The 17,920-nt window shown below is 36.0% G+C and overlaps 1 pseudogene; it reads left to right on the top strand.

Moving 5' to 3' along the window:
- The window catches only part of LOC147829277 (kanadaptin pseudogene), a 51,832-nt pseudogene extending 39,127 nt beyond the window's left edge, over positions 1-12,705 (top strand).
- Positions 12,706-17,920: the final 5,215 nt, after the last annotated feature.

Consider the following 17,920-nt stretch of genomic DNA (forward strand, 5'->3'; position numbering starts at 1 on the left):
GACGTACATACTTCCCTGAAAGTTAGCATTAGTTTTCGTTATACGTTGAAACAAAACTAAAAGGAAATGCTTGAAATATTTCGTGATTTGTGCTCTGAGCATATTTAAGAGAAGTCAATACTTATAGCTATCATCAAGACATTGCTCAAGTTATTACTATTTACTAATGAAGCACAGTTATTTTGCTGCAACTGAGTTTTACTGAAGAAGAGCCGAGGGGTCACATCTGCTAAGAGTTAAAACTGACAGAGATTAATTTGAATTCATTCAGCAGTTCAGTGGAGCTGACTGGTAAGTAAGGTGGTAGTCATAATTTATCTGTACTCTGAAAATGTTCTGACCTTATTTGCTTTCCAAGATATGAATGGATGATTTCTAAATGGCTCTGCATTCAGACTGTGTGCTGGCAAGTAAAATTCCGTGAGACAGGAGGAATAATGTGACAGCAGATGTTTAAAGCCAGAGTCCTCAGCAGTGGCTCTCAATAAGAAATCACATATTTCATATATTCCTGTTTAAACTCTTCCTTCCTGGATTCTCTTCTTTTCCCTCCCTCTTTCCTTTCTTCCTTCCAACCAACTTATTCTATATCTTGGAATTGATTTATAATTATAAATATTATGCAGTAATATTTTCCATTTAAAAGCAACCTACATTTTTGAAGTAAACAAAAGAATTAGCTATAGACAACACATAAAAGATGTGCAGCTTACTTTTCACTCAGTCTGCTTTACTTTCATTTTATATATATTAAATCTCATGAGCATCTAGAAACAAATTGTCAAATAGTTGAAGTCCTTCTGCTTGCTTTTTAGCACTGCTCACAATTTCTGTTCTTCTTGTTCTGACATAAGATACCCAAGATCCTTTTCTGCCTCCTTTTATTTGAGGATTTTAAATAAAACTTTACTCTGTAGAATATGAATGTATACTCCTCCCATATGAGAAAACTGAAAGCTTAAAGTTGATGAGAGGCCTAACTTTAAGAATGTATTTGCTTGTGTTTCCACATAGAGCACATATTGTTACCAACCCGGAGCTGTAGTTAGAAAACCAGGATTATCTCCATTGTATGAAGACCCTTGGCTTGGAAAGGTTAAGTTACATAACCAGTGCTGTTAAATTAATAAGTGACTAAGGTAGATTAAAAACCCAGGTATCTGATTCATACTTCAGAATTCTTTTCATGGGCCTATTTTGGAAAGGTACTGGTTAGTCAACTTAAGTGTGGCATTTCTATATGAATAAAGCATTCTTTAGCATTTATCCCATAATGCATTGGAGATAACTTCTAAACTAAATTAAGTTTATTTATGCAGCGGTGGTAGACTGTCAAATGGTTGCATTTCACTTACTAGTGAGCAAGTAGTGGCAGGGGAAATATTTTAGGAAGGGTCTTCTTGGTATTCACCGACATAACCTCTACTGATTTCACCTGTACATAAACCAGACCCTTGCAAATCTAACCCTGTCTTAAATAAAAATTATATAATAATTTTTGTCATTCAAATCTTGGCAGTAGATATGAAAAGGACAATTCTTCATACATAATACACTTATTTAGAGCACAGGCTTGGAAATGAGACACAACCGGGTTGAATTTCCAGCTATATCTTACAGAGGTTTGGTTAATGACCTCTCACCGCATAAAATGGAGATGATGAGGTCTAACACCCAGCAGTAAGCCCCATATGGCTGCCTTGGTAGCTAAATCTTTAAGAGCTATCCTGACTCTTAAAAAGTTCTACCAGTTTTCAGATAACTACTTTATTTCAGTATAATTTTTCCATGCTATAATTTGCTAAATGAAGCTTCAATATAAAGCAACATATTGATACTTCACTTTCAAGGACAATTAATAGCATCAGTCTTTGGTCAGAGAATATCACAGGAAATAATTTCTAATTGTGAACTGTGACTGGTAATCATTCCATGTCAAATGTTAAGTAGAAAGATTAAGAAACACCTAGCAGGTTAGTAAAGCACAGAGTTCTGGCTGTGTCTGTCGGTGATTGATATGTAGATAGATCAGCAAACTGAGGGGGGGAAGAACCACCTGGGATGGAGCTGGCAGCAAGCAATAGATTTGTAGCCTGGATGGAATAAAAAAGGGAAAGGAGAGAAACTGTGCCTGTTTTCAAGATGCCCAGTCTTCTTGAGAGGTTCATTCTTTGCTGCCAACACCTCTGGACTTGTTCTCCATTTTCTTCAGGCTTCCAATGCAGACTCTGACTAGTGATCCTCCACTGAGCTTCCTGGTTTTCCACTTCTGACTGGTGCTGCATTCTTGTTCCCCAACATTAGTGGCTTCTCTTCTGGGCTAAGCCTGGTGGCCAGCCGTTATGGCTCTTCCCGCCTCTGATCTCAAGCCTACCTAAAATATCTCTTTGTAAGTTACTTTCTATTGATTCTGTTATCCTAGAGAACCCTGCACTCATACATGCCCAGTGGGAGCATGTTTGTTTTGAGTTCTTACACCAGGCAAGAAGTAAGAAGAGGTAGCTGCTTTAATGATATTTCCATCTGTTATCAGTATGCATTATTTTCATGTATTTCTAAGTCCTTTTAGATTTGTGTCTATTTTATGTTACAGGTGTTTTTATACTGTTTTATAATATTTTAAGTGCAATTTGAGTGCAAAATAACCAGGTCCTTCCCAAAGAGTTTATATGAAAGCCAATCATGGCTTTTCATCATTCCTTCCTCTCAGTCTGATTCCTCTGTACCTTTTCCTACCCACCTCTACCCACTGTTGGGGCTTTGTTTCCTTCTGTATCTTTACAGTAAACTTTAATTATGTTGCTTGTTATTCAGATTTTTTTCTATCTTTAAAACTTACCTGAATATCTTGGATTAGGATGAAATGCAGCAAATCTTTCCCATTAAAACTAAAGAAGTTTTGTTTTAAAAATTAACAGCTGTGCAATTAATCCCAATTAAATTATAAACATATTAAAATCATTTTCTGTGAGAAAGCAATTGGTAATAAGTACGGCCCTGAATCCTTAAAGTGTCTGACAATCAGCCTGCTTACCTGAGTGTTCCCCTAGAAAACTGTGCACATACTTTTACACCCAAGGAGTGAAAAGGGTAATGCTGACCTAAGAACTCTGCAGAACTTGGACCTAAAATAGCTGGCTTGCTTTCTGAATGACCCATATTGTTCTTCTGTCTCTACCTTTATTTTATTAATGTTGTTCCTACCAACAATACCATTAGAAGAGATCCTAAAGGTTTGTTTGGGGCATGAAATATTATAATGTGTACAAAGAACTCTGTACTTCGTACATACCCAGAAAATGGTAGCTGTAGTAATCATACTATTTTTAAAGATGTAACATCTTAAAAATTAGCGTGTTTGTGTAAGTAAACACTGTAATATATCCATTTTATAATTATATTGTGTTAAACATTAGCTTCTTTGTTTGATATCCTTAGTTGTGTTTCATCAATGAGGAATAATGCATTTGATTTTTGAATTGGATATTCATTGGGTTGGACAAAATCCAAAATAACAACCTATATTAGATATCAGAAATCTTTGCAATTGATTTTTTTTCTACAGAACTTAAATATTAATACAATACACCTTATATGGTCACCTACATTCTGAACTTTAATCACTTATTGTATCTAGTCATTAGTGAGTAGTCACTGAACAAATAGTACACACCAAACTGTAGCCTGCCTGAGGGCCAGGTGTGTTTCTGAGCATCCCATGTACATTCTTCCAATCCAAACTGCCTGGGTGTGTGATGGCCTGGGTTAGTGCCTGGATTGGTGACCCAGAAGTTGCTCTGTCTCTCTGTGTTTCTTTTTTCTCCCCTATAAAAAGAAGACAAAGATAACATCTACCTCAACACTGTAGTGAGGACCTACACAGTTAATACATTAAACACTTATAGGATAGTGCTTGGCAGAGAGCAAATATTTTATTAAAATCAGATACTTTTTAGAAGATATTCCTTTCATTTACTAGCTCTTGAGAAGAATTAAGTGTTATCAGTTTGGACAGTGGAGATCTTACCTGAGTCTTTGTGTTTCTAATCTCAACATTTAAATTTATTTTCATAAAGGTAGATAAATTGTAAATAAAAACGATCTAGTATATTTTAAATTACTTAGTTTTATCTAGCAAAATTTTATTGCTGAATTTAAAATAACTACAATTAAAATAATTTAAATTAAAATAAAAACTTAATTATGATTGTTATACTCTGAAATTTAAAATGAAATTGAGAGGATGAGTAGTTTTTGAAGACAAATTATATACCCCAAATCTAGTTGAATCTTCTTAAAGCACTTAACTGAGTCCATTGGAAATGAGGGAAAACTTCTAGTATGTGAAATACATGAATGATTCCTGTGCAGAGCAATCTCTTCTGAAGTCAGTAAGACACAGTTACATGTGGCTTCCTACAAAAGTAGGAAACAGAATTAAAAGTGATAATGCAAATTGGCTTCCTTTGTTCTAAAATACTTTGCCTATTGCCTATGAAGCAGGATAGGCTCAGATGAATGAGACAGGAATGCACGAGAGAGGCGAAGGATTGCAAATGATAACAAAGCGTGCAACAGCAGAAAGAAGAAAAAGATGTGGCATGTGATTTGGAAGAAGCCAGAAAAAATTAAAAAATAGCACAAGAAGTGAAAATGAGCAAGAAGAAATGAGAAAGAAAAGAATGAGAGATTGCAGAATCTATGGAAACAGGAAATATCATAGCAAAAGGTATTAATAAAGCACAGGGGTAAATTTAAGGTATGAATGAGCATTTTCAGAAAGAAAGAATATACAAAACAAAACAAAAGGAAAGAGAAAGTGAAGCAAAGCTTTATTGGAACCAGCTGTTGAATATTGGTTTCCACTAAAACGTAGATATGTAATAGTTTAATACACTCATTATTTTTTTTAAAAAAATTATGAGATATTAACATTGTCTACAAATTTTCCAGTTGGAAAAACATTCCTTCTAGGTTCCAGTATTATTTACTTGTACAAATATTATACTAAGAAACAAGTATTCCCTTATTCTAAACAAAGATGCTAATCACTTTATAAGGTCACCATTCTCAGTGTTACTGGAAGTGATTACAAGATTAAAGAATGAAAAAAATTAGGCCAAGAATATGCAAATGAATTTACATTAATTACCTTGCAGTGACAAGGATGTATGGTCTCATTTTAAAATCAGAAATCATTCCTGAACTAGCAGTTCACAATTGACATTTATTGTCATAGTACTTCCAATGTGACATTTAAAAAGATCACTGAAATAGTGTATGCATATACTTTAAGTAATAGACCTATTATTAGCCTTCCAATATATTCATACTTATGTGTATAACATGTACTTATTTAACTCATTTTGTTGTCCAATTGTTACTTGAGGCTTTAAAACTATAAGAAAAATAAAACTGAGTCCTTCAACCCTAAATTTTCTGGCTTGAGACAAATACCTAAAACAAGTGCAATAAATATATATGTTATCACAATTTGTTGAAGGCAAGACAATGGAAAATGAGAATGAAGTTTTGAAGTAGGGTTTATCTGTTCACTTGATACTGAGACTCAAACCTGGGGCCCCATTTCTGCTAGGCAGGTGCCACCCCAATCCCAGAACAGATGTTTCTAAATAGGATCATAAGTTACCAATACAAGAACGGGCAAGCTGAACTCATCAGAGGTGCCCCAAACAGTGAGTCAATAAAACACAAGGGAATTGTTATTTCTTGTTATTTCTTGGGGGGAATTCTCAGGATTCCAATGCTCTATTTGGCATCCATTTAAGCTTACCCAAAGATCTAACTGAAAAATTGAAGGACTAAACAAGAGTAGCAGTAACAGTAGCAGTGTAGCATAATTAATTAATCCTGAAGTGTGAAATACTTTTTATGTCCCTTAATGATTCACTGGTACCTTGATATATTAACAGTGGAAAAGATGTTATATTTAACCAAGACCTATGTACACAAAGCTTAGAAAAAATGATTAGAGTTTTTAGCATTATTTTAATGGAAAGATTTAAAATAATTATACTCTGTTAAATGTCCTCCACAGGTTGATAAAATGCACCCCAGTCACAACAAAATGTATTATCCAAAGGTAAATTTCTCCCAAAATAGTTTTGTTTAACATACAGGTTTTAAATAACTTGTGCTCAGCACTGGTAGCTGCTAAAAGCCAGGCATAGGCTCAGGTAAATAAAATGCTGTTTCCTCATATACTACCAAGGAAAGAATGCATAGAAAACCATATTAGAAGAGGCTGAGTATGCATGAGGTGGATGATGATGATAATCTAGAAAGAAGGCATTGCTAAAAGATATTTTTAGAAGCTGTGTTTGCAAAGCGTACCTGCCATTTATATATATTACGTGCTCATTTCAGAAGAAGAACCTTTCCAGAGGCTAATGGGAGATGATTGATGGGATTAAAATTGTCTTTTGGTGACATGAATGACTATAATCACAGCATTTCCTCAGGAAAAAAAGTCAAGTTGTTCCACTGGAACTTCATTCAACAAAACTAGAAATAGCCAATTAAAAGAATCTCATAGTGAAATGTTTGCTATGCAAAACAAAAGGACCTAATACAATTCAGTGGAAGAAGACTCTGGTTTGGATAGGACAAACAAATGTATAGTAAAGACTATATTACAATTTATTCAGAATATCTAGGAGAAGAAATGAATGAAACAGTGAAAGACTAACTTCATCAAAGTGTGTTAATCAGATTTCTATCACAATGACAAAAATACTCGAGATAGAGACAGTCAATTTAATGGAGGAAAGGTTGATTGTGGCTCATGGTTTCACAGGTTTCAGTCCATTGCCACTTGGCCTGTTCCCTTTGGGCCTGTGGGAAGTAAGCATTATTCTGGGAATCAATGGAAGAGGAAGCTGCTCAACAAGTAGTGGCTGAAAGGCACAGATGGCACAGATGGAAAGAGAGGCAAAGCCAGGATCCCCAAATCTCCTTCAAGTGGGCACCCCCATATAACTGGGAAACTTCACCTGGGCCCACCTCTGAAAGGTTCTGCCACTTTCTAATAATGCCACGGGCTGGATACCAAACCTTGCACACACGGGCCTTAGGGGCACTTACCCAACTTGTAACATTAAGAAACTTACAGATGCCTCGCAGCGAAAGCTGAGCATAGAAACCACAAATACAACTCAATGTTAAGTTCAAAAGTATTATGCAAAATGCGTGAAAAATATAAACCACTGTAGAAAGCCAGAGGGGGGCCTGGATGAGAATATAAATGTTTGAGATGTAGCACCAGAATGAGGACATTGAACTCTGCAGAGACCAAACCATGTTGAAATATTAATCCCAGGGCCGGGAATTTAGCTCAGTGGCACCATGCCTGCCTTGCAAGTGCAAGGTTCTGAGTTCGATCCCCTGGTACCGGAAAAAAAATATTAATCCCAAAAGCCAATAAAATATTTCATCAAACTCTAGTACACTTGTCAACTGGGCACACTGGAGGGGCTGAGCCACTGTCTGGAAGCATATACAAGTTTCTGTCCCCATTCTCAAATGCAATAACAGTTGTCATGCTGATATTTTAATGAGTTATCTTTTTAGTGCAGAGATATTTTCATGTCTCCATAGCCTGCACTTAGGAATAGGCTGCAGTCCCTTTGTAGCAGAGAAACTTGATCTGAATAGTAACTGTATACAAGTTAGAGCTTAAAAGGCTACAAAACTAAGAAATTGTAGTATATATCTTATCTTTACGGCTTGCATTTCACATTCCCTCTCTCAGGTAGAATGCTGAGTAGCGACCCAACAGAGTTCAACAGTTGTCAGGGTAAAAGAGTGGTTAACTAATGAAAGTCTTATTGGTACACAAACAAAAGTTACTCCTAGAAGTAAGGTTTTAATGTAACACTATATCTCTCTTGAGTCCACGGTCAATTGCTGGATATCTTTTTGTTAAACAGTAAATATATTGCTTGGGTCTCCTAGTCAGGACCTTCCACCTAGGACTGTAACTGGGACTGAATTGGTTTTAGACTTTTGGGTTTTTTTTGATAGTGTTGTTGATTGAACCCAGGGACTTGCACATGCTAGGTAAGTGCTAGATCACTCTGCTACATCTGTAGACCGTAGATATGTTTTATTGCCCATCACTTTTTCTCTCTTCTGAGAATATTTATAACAGTATGTGACATATTTTGTGGACAAAGTAAACAACACTCAGTTTAAGTTTTGGAAGAACTTCCTGCCTTTGGTTATTCTTTAGAATACCACTCGCCATTCTGCAAGCATTTTTCAAGCAGTTACTGTGTTCTTCATACTGACCTAAGCATTGGAGGTGAATACTATAGTTTCTGCTTTTACCTGAATTTGGGAGATAAGACTCGGCAAGCAGCAATGGAGAGGAATAGCTATAGCAGTTTCACAGGAAGAAGAGATTACTTTCAATTGAGGAATCAGGCTAAACTCCAAGGTGGATCTAGCTTTTGTGAAGGGCCAGGAAAGTTGAGTAGTCTTGAGTAATTGAAGGTCAGAGGAGTTAGGAGAAATACACACAATTACAGGGAGAAGGCACGGGATAAGCAAGAGCTCAGAAAAAGGAAATGCTGAGTATTCTCAAACACATTTTGATTGTCTGCTAGCTTAGGACACCTTCTTTGGTACAGCCTATGTTAAGTCATCCTACTGATTGGCCAGCTACTAATCAGTCTGTTTTTCAAAACTTAGAAGAAAGTAAAGCCCTGGTGTGGGTGGTAGGCATGAGTTCATGGAAATCTCACACAGACTCAGGACAGTGGGAGGTATACTTGATGTGTTTTGTGATGAGAAGCAAGGAAAGCTTTGAGAGACTGCCTGAATCTATGATAGTTTCCCAAGTCCCATCTCGAGGTTAATGAGATGTAAATATATTTTGGTCCTAGATCCTATACCCTTTCAATACTCTCTCCTTTGAGCTTGCTTGACTATGCTTCTATTCTTTGAAGTCACAGTCTTGACTAAGATGTTATAATTGAATAGTGAATCCAGTCTGATTAGTACTGAGAGTGCCTAAAGTGAATCAGTTGGAACTGTTTGTGAAGGCAAATGGGATGTGGATTATTGAATTCTGTGAATCCACTCAGTTTTCCTACTCCATGAAATACAAAGTTTCTGAGTAGGATAGTGGTGACATGATCAAAGCTATATTAAAGCAACTCAGCTTCAAGATTCACAGTGCATTGAGGAAAGAGATTCAAGTAGACACATTAACACTGAATAGGTGAGAGGATTGTGAAATAAAGTGATGACAGTAATATTGAAAAATACTTTGTGAAGTAGTTAAAAGAGGGAGAGATAAAGAATGCCTTAGGCAATTACCACTTAAATGACTGCCAGAAAATGAGGTGCTTTGGGTTATAAATTCAGGAATTAATTCCACGCAGGTAATATTTTGAATCACAAGATGAGATCACTAAGCGATGTAATGTAGAGAATTATGGAGAGAGATTTGACAACAAAACCTGAAATATTTGCATTTCCAAAAAAGAGAAGGATAAAAGCCCAGATTAGTAAAAAAGAGATTTTCAAAGAAATAAAAATTAATGATATGTTTCCTATAAGGTCAGTACTTTTTTTAAGGCAAGTTTGAGGAGATGAGGAAAAAAGGACTTGTAAGAAGTGAAACATTGTTGAAATTGTTTGAATACAATTTCAAATGAAGTGGGTAAAGATAAAGGAAAGACTGCTTTCTGAAGATATTAAAGATATTTGTAGTAGAGAAAGGGGAATGTACTTGTGGGAAGGGATAGTAATTACAAGAAAAGACGTATGTGAGAGAAGCTTGTATTGTAGGTTGAAATGGCACAGAAAAGTGAATATTCAAGAGCATGATGAAGATAATTTTTACAACAGTGGTTATAAAGAAAAGGATGAATGCAAGACACAAGAGGTTGCATTAACCTTGACTGAAAATAGAGTAATAAGAATGTTTGAAAAGGAAAATGGGAAAATGGAAAAATGCCTTCAGAAAATTTTTTGAAAACCAAAGCAAACGTGCTTTAAAATGAATAATTGAGCTTAAGTAAATTGAGAAACATAACCAAAGAAGCATGCAAATGAAGAAACTGTAGTGACTTTGGGAATGTTTGCTTTTATTAGGAATTGGAGTTGACTTTTGAAGGTAGTTTTGTGAAATTAACAGAACATCCAGGCCTCTTACAAAGGGAAACTTGGGATTTAGACTATCTGATATAAAATAAACCCCCTCAATGTTAGCAAAGGAGTAATAGAAAAATCAAGTCCAAAAGCCAGTGAAGATGATAAGATAGCTTGTCTGTTTTAGGTAGATTTGGAATAGCAAAACAAAAATCTCTAGAACTTGTAACTGTGGGCCTTCTTCACGTTAACAGTAATTTAAATTTATGCAAATTTCAAGGTTCAGAAAATCAAGTCAAAAATTTTAAAGAAGGCTTGGGTTGGTAGAACTGCAAGCCATGTGAAAGAAACAAATTCAAATCATCTAGTTCCAAAAAGCCTAATATGAACACAAAAGAAAATTTTTTAAACACATAGGAAGCAAGCCCCCATGAGTGAAGGTGAACAAAAGCATATTGTATTTGTCTTTCTAAGAACACTTGATACTGTAATTTTTTTCATTCAGAATATAAAGCCATTATTTCTAATTTAAAGTCCAGAGTACTCACCATGGAACCATGGAACCATGGACCATTATTTCTAATTTGCTTGAAGCAAGAAAACATGGATTTAAAAACCACAATCAAAAAGTAAGAAACTGTCAAAGTTATAGAATAATTGTCATTCTATATATTCTATAGTCTAATAACAAGTAAACAACAAAATCTTTAGAAATGAAAGGGAGTATCAAATTTAAGAATGCACTTGATAGATAAGCAGAAGACTGTATTAAAAAGAAAACACACGTGTAAATTCTGAATAGTTTCTCTGGTGTGAGAAACTGGAAGTGTAAATAAGGATTAAAACAATTAAAATGAATACTTGATAATTTGAAATAGGAAGAAAAGGTTCAAAGGGGTAGGGGAAGTAGGGGAAGGGAAAAGTAAAGAAGGGAAAGGAAAAATGATGAGAAAAGGAAAAAATGGAAACAAAGTCTTTAAAATAGGGAAGGGTGGAGGGGGTGAAGGGAGGACAGGGAATGGGGAAAAATAACCAAGATGAACGATGTACAGGTGCAAGTACCCAATGATAAATATAAATGTATTGTATACCTAAAATGTACCAATAAAAGAATTTAAGAAAAAAAAGAAAAAAAAAAGAAAGAAAGAAAACTAGGCGGTCTTAGGCTACCATCTCGACAGAGTACAATTCAAATGCACAGATCACCCCAAATATAGTACAAATGGTGCTGGGCCAAAGCTGGAAAAGCAGCTACCTGAAGACTCCAGAGAGCGAGCACAGGCAGAGAGACTGTGGAGGGAAGTTGAAACTCAAAGCAAAGTACTGGCATAGCTGAGTCTCATTTTCGTGAATTGGCCATTTTCTCAACACAAAGTAGAACAGTTAAAACTTAATTAAATTTTTTTTTAGAAAGAAAAGAAGGGAAAAGAAAAGGAAAAAATGGAAGCAAAGTCTTTGTAAATAGGGAAAGGTGGAGGGGGTGAAGGGAGGGCAGGGAAAGGGAGAAAACATAAGAACCAAGATACATCATGTAAAGGTACAAGATCCCAATGATGAATGTATTAGGTATTGTATACCTAAAGTGCAACAATAAATTTAATGGGAAAAAGAAATTAATAAACAAAACTTATTGCCTGGGCTAGAGAGAAACACATTTCTGGAAAAGAGTGACTATAGAAAGATAGCTGTGATCAGTAGAACTCAGTGGCGACTTCAAGAAGCCAGCCCTGCCAGGGTCCTCGGCAGTGCGGGGTGAGGCTTTGGCCGTCAGTCCCGCAAACCCTGAGCAGCTGAGGAAGGAAAGTGTCACGGTGCTGTTGGATCCCGACTCGGGGTAGCCCGAAGTCCTGCCGCTTGGGCCGGATGGCAGGGAGAAGAGGAGGCTCCTGGAGCAGCAGCTGTGTCCCTCCACTGCGGTTTCTTCCCCAGGAGGCCCGGCCCGTGGACCCCAGTACCAAGAGCCTCCGTGGGGGGGCCCAGCCACAGCCCCCTACAGCCTAGAGACACTGAAGGGCGGCACCATCCTTGGCACCCGTGGCTTGAAAGGAGCGAGTTGCTGCCTTTTCAGGAGGCTGTGGAGCTGAGACATATGCCTGGAGCATCCTTTGGTGTCGCGGTACTATGCCTTGCTGCAGCACAGGACGCCCGACCCAGAGGGAGAATGCGAAGGCCACGGGCAAGGCTTTTACCTGTACGACCTGGGAAGTACGCGCGGCACTTTTCTCAACAAAACTCGCATTCCACTCCGTACCTATTGTCGGATCCACGTCGGGCACGTTTTTCGCTTCGGAGGCGGCACTCGGCTCTTTATCCTGCAGGGACCAGAGGAAGACCGAGAGGCAGAATCCGAGTTAATGGTAACGCATTTGAAGGAACTGAGAAAACAGCAACAAATATTATTGGAGAAGAAGATGCTGGGAGAAGACTCAGATGAAGAGGACATGGATACCACGGAAAGGAACGGAAGTGCTAGTGGCCACCATGATGATATGGGCTGCACCTGGGGAATGAATGGGTGAGGCTGCTGTAGAGGGTGAGGCTGAAGAGACCAGAGAAGTTCAGATGACCATTTGTAAAGTCTGGTGACTGGCCTTTTCTCCCATGCTCTTGGCTGCTTAAATTTGTCTGCCCATCTGATTCTCCTGAGATTTTGGTATTTATGTCCAAAAGGGTATGTGTATATATGTAAAAAGGAAACCACATACTTTGAGAATTAGAAAAGTGAGACATGTGATCCTATTATAAGATGAGAATACAAAAAAAAAAAAGATAGTTGTAATCTGTGTATAATCACTACCTATATTTGTATCTTATCTGCACACAGCAGGTAAGCATGTTAAAACCAAAAGCCAAACTGGCTCAAAAACCTCTGGTCTTGGGAATTGGATCGTTGCCTAGTTCTGATGAGATAGAGACTTGAGTTCAAGTCTATAATCAAATTAATTGCTTTCTAAAAACTATGTAACAATTCTTGGAAGAATTTAACAAAATCAAGATTCTCTACTACTTCACAATATCTAGGGTACAACATAAAATTATTTGATATAAGAAGAATATGGACAATGTGATGAATCTCAAAGGAGAAGAAAATCACAGATCAGGATGTGAAAATGGTAGAATTATAAAAAATAACAAATATTGAACATGCTAACAACGAAAAAGGAAAATGTATTTGCAGTAAGTGAAAGGATAGGAAATCTCAGCTGAAAAACAAATTGTGAGAAAGAAGTGAATAGATACTTTAGAATTTAAATTATTTTTTGAAATTAAACTCAATGGATAAATTTAACAAAAGAATAAAGGTGAAAAGGAAAGGATTGGTAAACATGATGATAGACGAATAGAAATTATGAAACCTTAAAAATAGAGAAAATAGTGTTTGTAATATTTCAATACTGCAAACAACCCAAGCAACTAACAACACTATTGAATAATTACTGGTATATTCACATAATTGAATACTGTGTAAAAGTGAAAAGTAATGATCTAGAGTTACATTTATAAATATAATAGATGAATCTTTCGAAGGTAATATTGAGGGGAAAAAATAACACATGGATCTTTATATAAAGTTCAAGAATATGGAAAATATTTATAAAATGTTTCTAGAAGGAAATTTTCTTTCCTGCTGGCTGGAATATGAAGAGTTTTCCTAAGCCATCTTAAGTCATGGCAAGAAAGCCAACGTTCTGGGATAAAGTAAAAATAAGGAGCAGGGGCCAGGATATCATGTAGCCACATCTGTGCTACCATCTGTTGGAACTGCAAACTCGGAATAACTTTCCAATTTGAACTTGGAAAGAAATGAAGACTAATAGTCTGTAATTTATGAAAATTATAAGAAATTGATATTAGAATATTTACAAATTATTAGCTGTCCTTAACACAAAAACAGGTAGATATTTTTTCTTTCTTTTAGTGTAAGTACCTACATAATGTTCTCTTAGCCTGTAAAGGATAGCACAGTTGCCTTTGAGCCTGCAAAAAATAAAATACTTAACTATCTTGACCAGTATGGAATGAATGTTTGTTGACCCCAAGAGAAAAGGTGTTTGATTCCTCAATCTCATAATGGAAGACTACCACCTACACTGGCCTCCATCTATAATGTCGACATTTCATAAATATATGGCAGTATCTTTATCTACTACCATTATATGCTCCTGATAAAGCTGTCAAAGAAATCCTTTGTCCTACCATAATTCTATCGTACAAGTACCAGTCAGGCAAACAAGAACCATCTTCGTATTTCAAACAATGGGAATTCATTGGAGGGATTGAGTACTCAAGTATTAGAAGAGCAACAATGGAGAAAAGATATAAACCAGAGACAATACTAAAGGAAGCAGCCGCATGGGGCTTTGAGTATAAAGGAAAGAGATGGAGATATTTGACTGTAGGAGCTTGGACATGGAACTTCGTGTCGTGCCAAGATTTCTACAAGAGGATGTTGTGTAACTGTATTGGTTCTGGGAGTACTAAGAGAAAGTGAACACTAGAGCTGCCTCTCCTGCAGCACTGATGCTGATATAAGTAGGGAAAAGAGAAAAGGACCCCTCTTGGCACCTTTGAATAATTCTAGATGGTCTGGGAACTACAATTTGCTGATTTCAACTGGAGAGCCCAAAGCAGAGTATAGAGAAGTTGTCTCCCAGTTGTGTCCTGATTTCCCAGTCAACAAAACAACAAAAATCAAAAGTTGTTTACCAGTCATCCCACTTGGAAAATCTTTCTCCATTGATTTTTTTCCAAATAACAATATTTCTCAGTCACACAGAGTCTATAAAAACTGCATATCTCACCTCTTATAATAAATGACCTTTTACTCCCTAAACAGATTCTAATTTTAAAACACTTAAAAGAATCTACCATGACCACAAACTGTTCCATTTACAGTGCAAGAGACTAAAGATAAGTAAGATATTGATTGAAATGACATTTTAATTTTTTATTCATTTTATAACTGAATCCAAATGACGTGATATGTCACACCTATAAAACCACATGGTAATAATCACGTTACCTAATACATTTTTATTTTTATTATTCTCCTTAAAAAATTACTTTAGAAAATGTTTGCAATTCACCTTCCAAAGTCTAAAATATGAACACTTAAAAAATAAAATAAAATATGAAGACTTTAAATCAAGCACACATTGATACTAAGGGATAATGGTATTTGAACATCAAGTGTTTTATTTGTAGTAATAAACTCTCCAGACAAAGGTTTAAAGGCCAAGATTCAAGATTCAGGGATAATGACAGTCTCTTTACTTTCACTATTCAACCATTACTCCTTTTCTTTTATTGATTTTTCTGTTCTTACTACTGAGGCTGCTTCTTTTTAAGGATTTCAAATAAAATCTAATTAAGAATTTATTTTGAATGCAATGCCATAAAGTTCTCCACATAAATATTGATTTAATACTTTGTGATCTCCTACAAATCAGAAATTTAATTATAAATACTAATTAATTTAAGAGTGGACAGTTCCTAAATAAATCACATTATTCTTAGTAGTAGGAAACACATAGGGATAGAATATGAGGTAGATATTTTTAAATGACATATTAATTACCATATAGAGTACTAATACATTTTGCTGCTGGTCCAAAAAAAGAGTGAGATTCTATCCATTCCTTTTGGGAGTCAGTACATGTACATAATACATCTTTTTTCATGCCCTTTCTCCTCCTCCCCAACTCTTGATCCCCTTTCCATTTGAACAAAATCTATCTCCCTATTTTTAATTATGTATCTTTTATCTTGCTCTTTATTTATAATTTGGGGTTCTTTTATAAGAGAAACTGTGTGGTATCTTGTGTGTCTGATTTAATTCACTTAAAATTATGGTCTCAAGGTGCATCCATTTTCATGCAAATGACTCAAGTTTATCTTTATGGCACACCAGTGCTCTACTATGTATAAAACCACATTTTCTTTATCCATTCATCTGTTGATGGAAATATAGGCTGCTTTCAAGATTCAGCTATTATGATTTCTGTTGCCATAAACATGGGTGTGCATGTATCACGGTAATATGATGTCTTTAACTCTTTTGGGAAAATACCTAGAAGAGAAATAGCTGGGTCAATTGAAGTTTCTAATTTTAGCTTTTTGAGAAATCCCCATACTAGTTTCCATAGTGGTCTTGTCACATGGAAGTTACTCCGAACCTGTTTAAATGCAGATGTACCAAGTTCGTGTCTCCTGGTATTGAAGAATGGACTCGAGGGCAAAGGAGATTAAGAGTAATAAAATTTTGAGAGAAAAATCCTGAGAGACAGGAGGGATCCTAAAAGTGGGATGCCAGTGAGGCTCTTTGTCCAAGGATATTTTATACTTCAAAATGAGGACTTGAGTAGCTATGGCTTAAACTACAATCAACCTATAGCAATGGTGGCAAACCCATATGGGTGCCACAGCTGGCTGTTTGTATCATTGAAAACTCTAAAAGGTTTGCCATCACTGATCTATAGGGTGCCAAGTATCGTAACTTAGCTACTATTGATCCAATAGGGAAGTGAAGCTCATAACGAGGGTATATCGGCAAGCTTTATTAATTTTAACTTAGTATACCTTTTAATGTAGAAGGAACAAAGGTATTCCTGGAAAAGGATGAGAGTAGATTATCCACCAATGTGTTTGAGGTATCATCTGGGCTCACAGGACCAGGTGGTGCTAATTATAGCATAAGGTCAAGTTGCTGTTTCTCTCTAGGGAGGCTTGCAGACCTTGTTATTGTGGCTCGCTCTTGCTGCCTGGCTCTATTCAAATTTGCTTCTAGCTGCGTCTTTAGGGCCCAATCCCTCCTCTGACTGGCTATTAATTTCTATCTTATTTACCTGTCTATATTAGTTTCACTAGTTAAAAATTCCCCCCAGCAATGTAAAAGGGTTCCTTTTTCCTAACAGCCTCACCAGCCTTTTCTATTTTATGTCCTGATGATAGCTGTTCTTTCTGTACTGAGGTAGAATCTCAATGTTGCTTTGGGATCAGGATGTATGTCCTTCCCTTTCTTCCAATTACCTGTGATTTTAGTTGATTTTTCTCTGAGTAGGTCCAACGCGATTCCTCCTCCTTTCAGCCACATTGAATCTTCCTCGATGTTGTTTTAATTTGCATCTCTCTGATGGCTAGCAGCACGGAACATTTTTCATGTTTTTATTGGGCATTTGTACTTTTTTTCTGAGAAATGTCTATTCATTTCTGTTGTAAAGATAAAGTAGGCATACGCAAAGACTTTCTGTACAGATTCACTTTTGTGAATGTGGCCTTGAAACCCGCCAGCTGCTCTTCACTTAGAAATTGTTATAAAATATGAACTTGGAAAAATGCTCAGAGAGTTCTAATTTTGTTGAAGTCATGAAGCAGACAAAAGAAAAAGAAAAAAAGTAAAAAAGCCTGAGACTGATTTTCTGCTGTAGATTTTCTCTTACTTGCTATATGGAAATTTATTCGTTAATATTTATCTTTGAAGCATGTATGTAAGATATTATTTCTGCTTCTTACATTTCAGTTAGCATAGGATGAATAAAATATTTTCCTATCATCAATCTTATCCTGTACTGTATCTTTACTAAGATAACTAATTTGAATTTTTCCTTAAGCCTTTCTTTTATAGTATAATTTAAAATCCCTTACAAGTTGCTTCATAATTTTCAATCCTTTCATGTTTTAAGTATGTTTTATGCTGCTCTTTTTTTTGCTTCGTTTTTAGTTTTATGAAGAACATGAGTCTTACCTTATATTTTAATAACATCCCTTCTGAAGAACTTTTATATAAAGAAATAACTTTAAC

The sequence above is a fragment of the Heterocephalus glaber genome, unplaced genomic scaffold (genome assembly GCF_053883595.1).
Source record: "Heterocephalus glaber isolate CG9 unplaced genomic scaffold, H.glaber_assembly_v1.0 deba00000676, whole genome shotgun sequence".
In the NCBI taxonomy this organism is placed as follows: Eukaryota; Metazoa; Chordata; class Mammalia; order Rodentia; family Bathyergidae; genus Heterocephalus; species Heterocephalus glaber.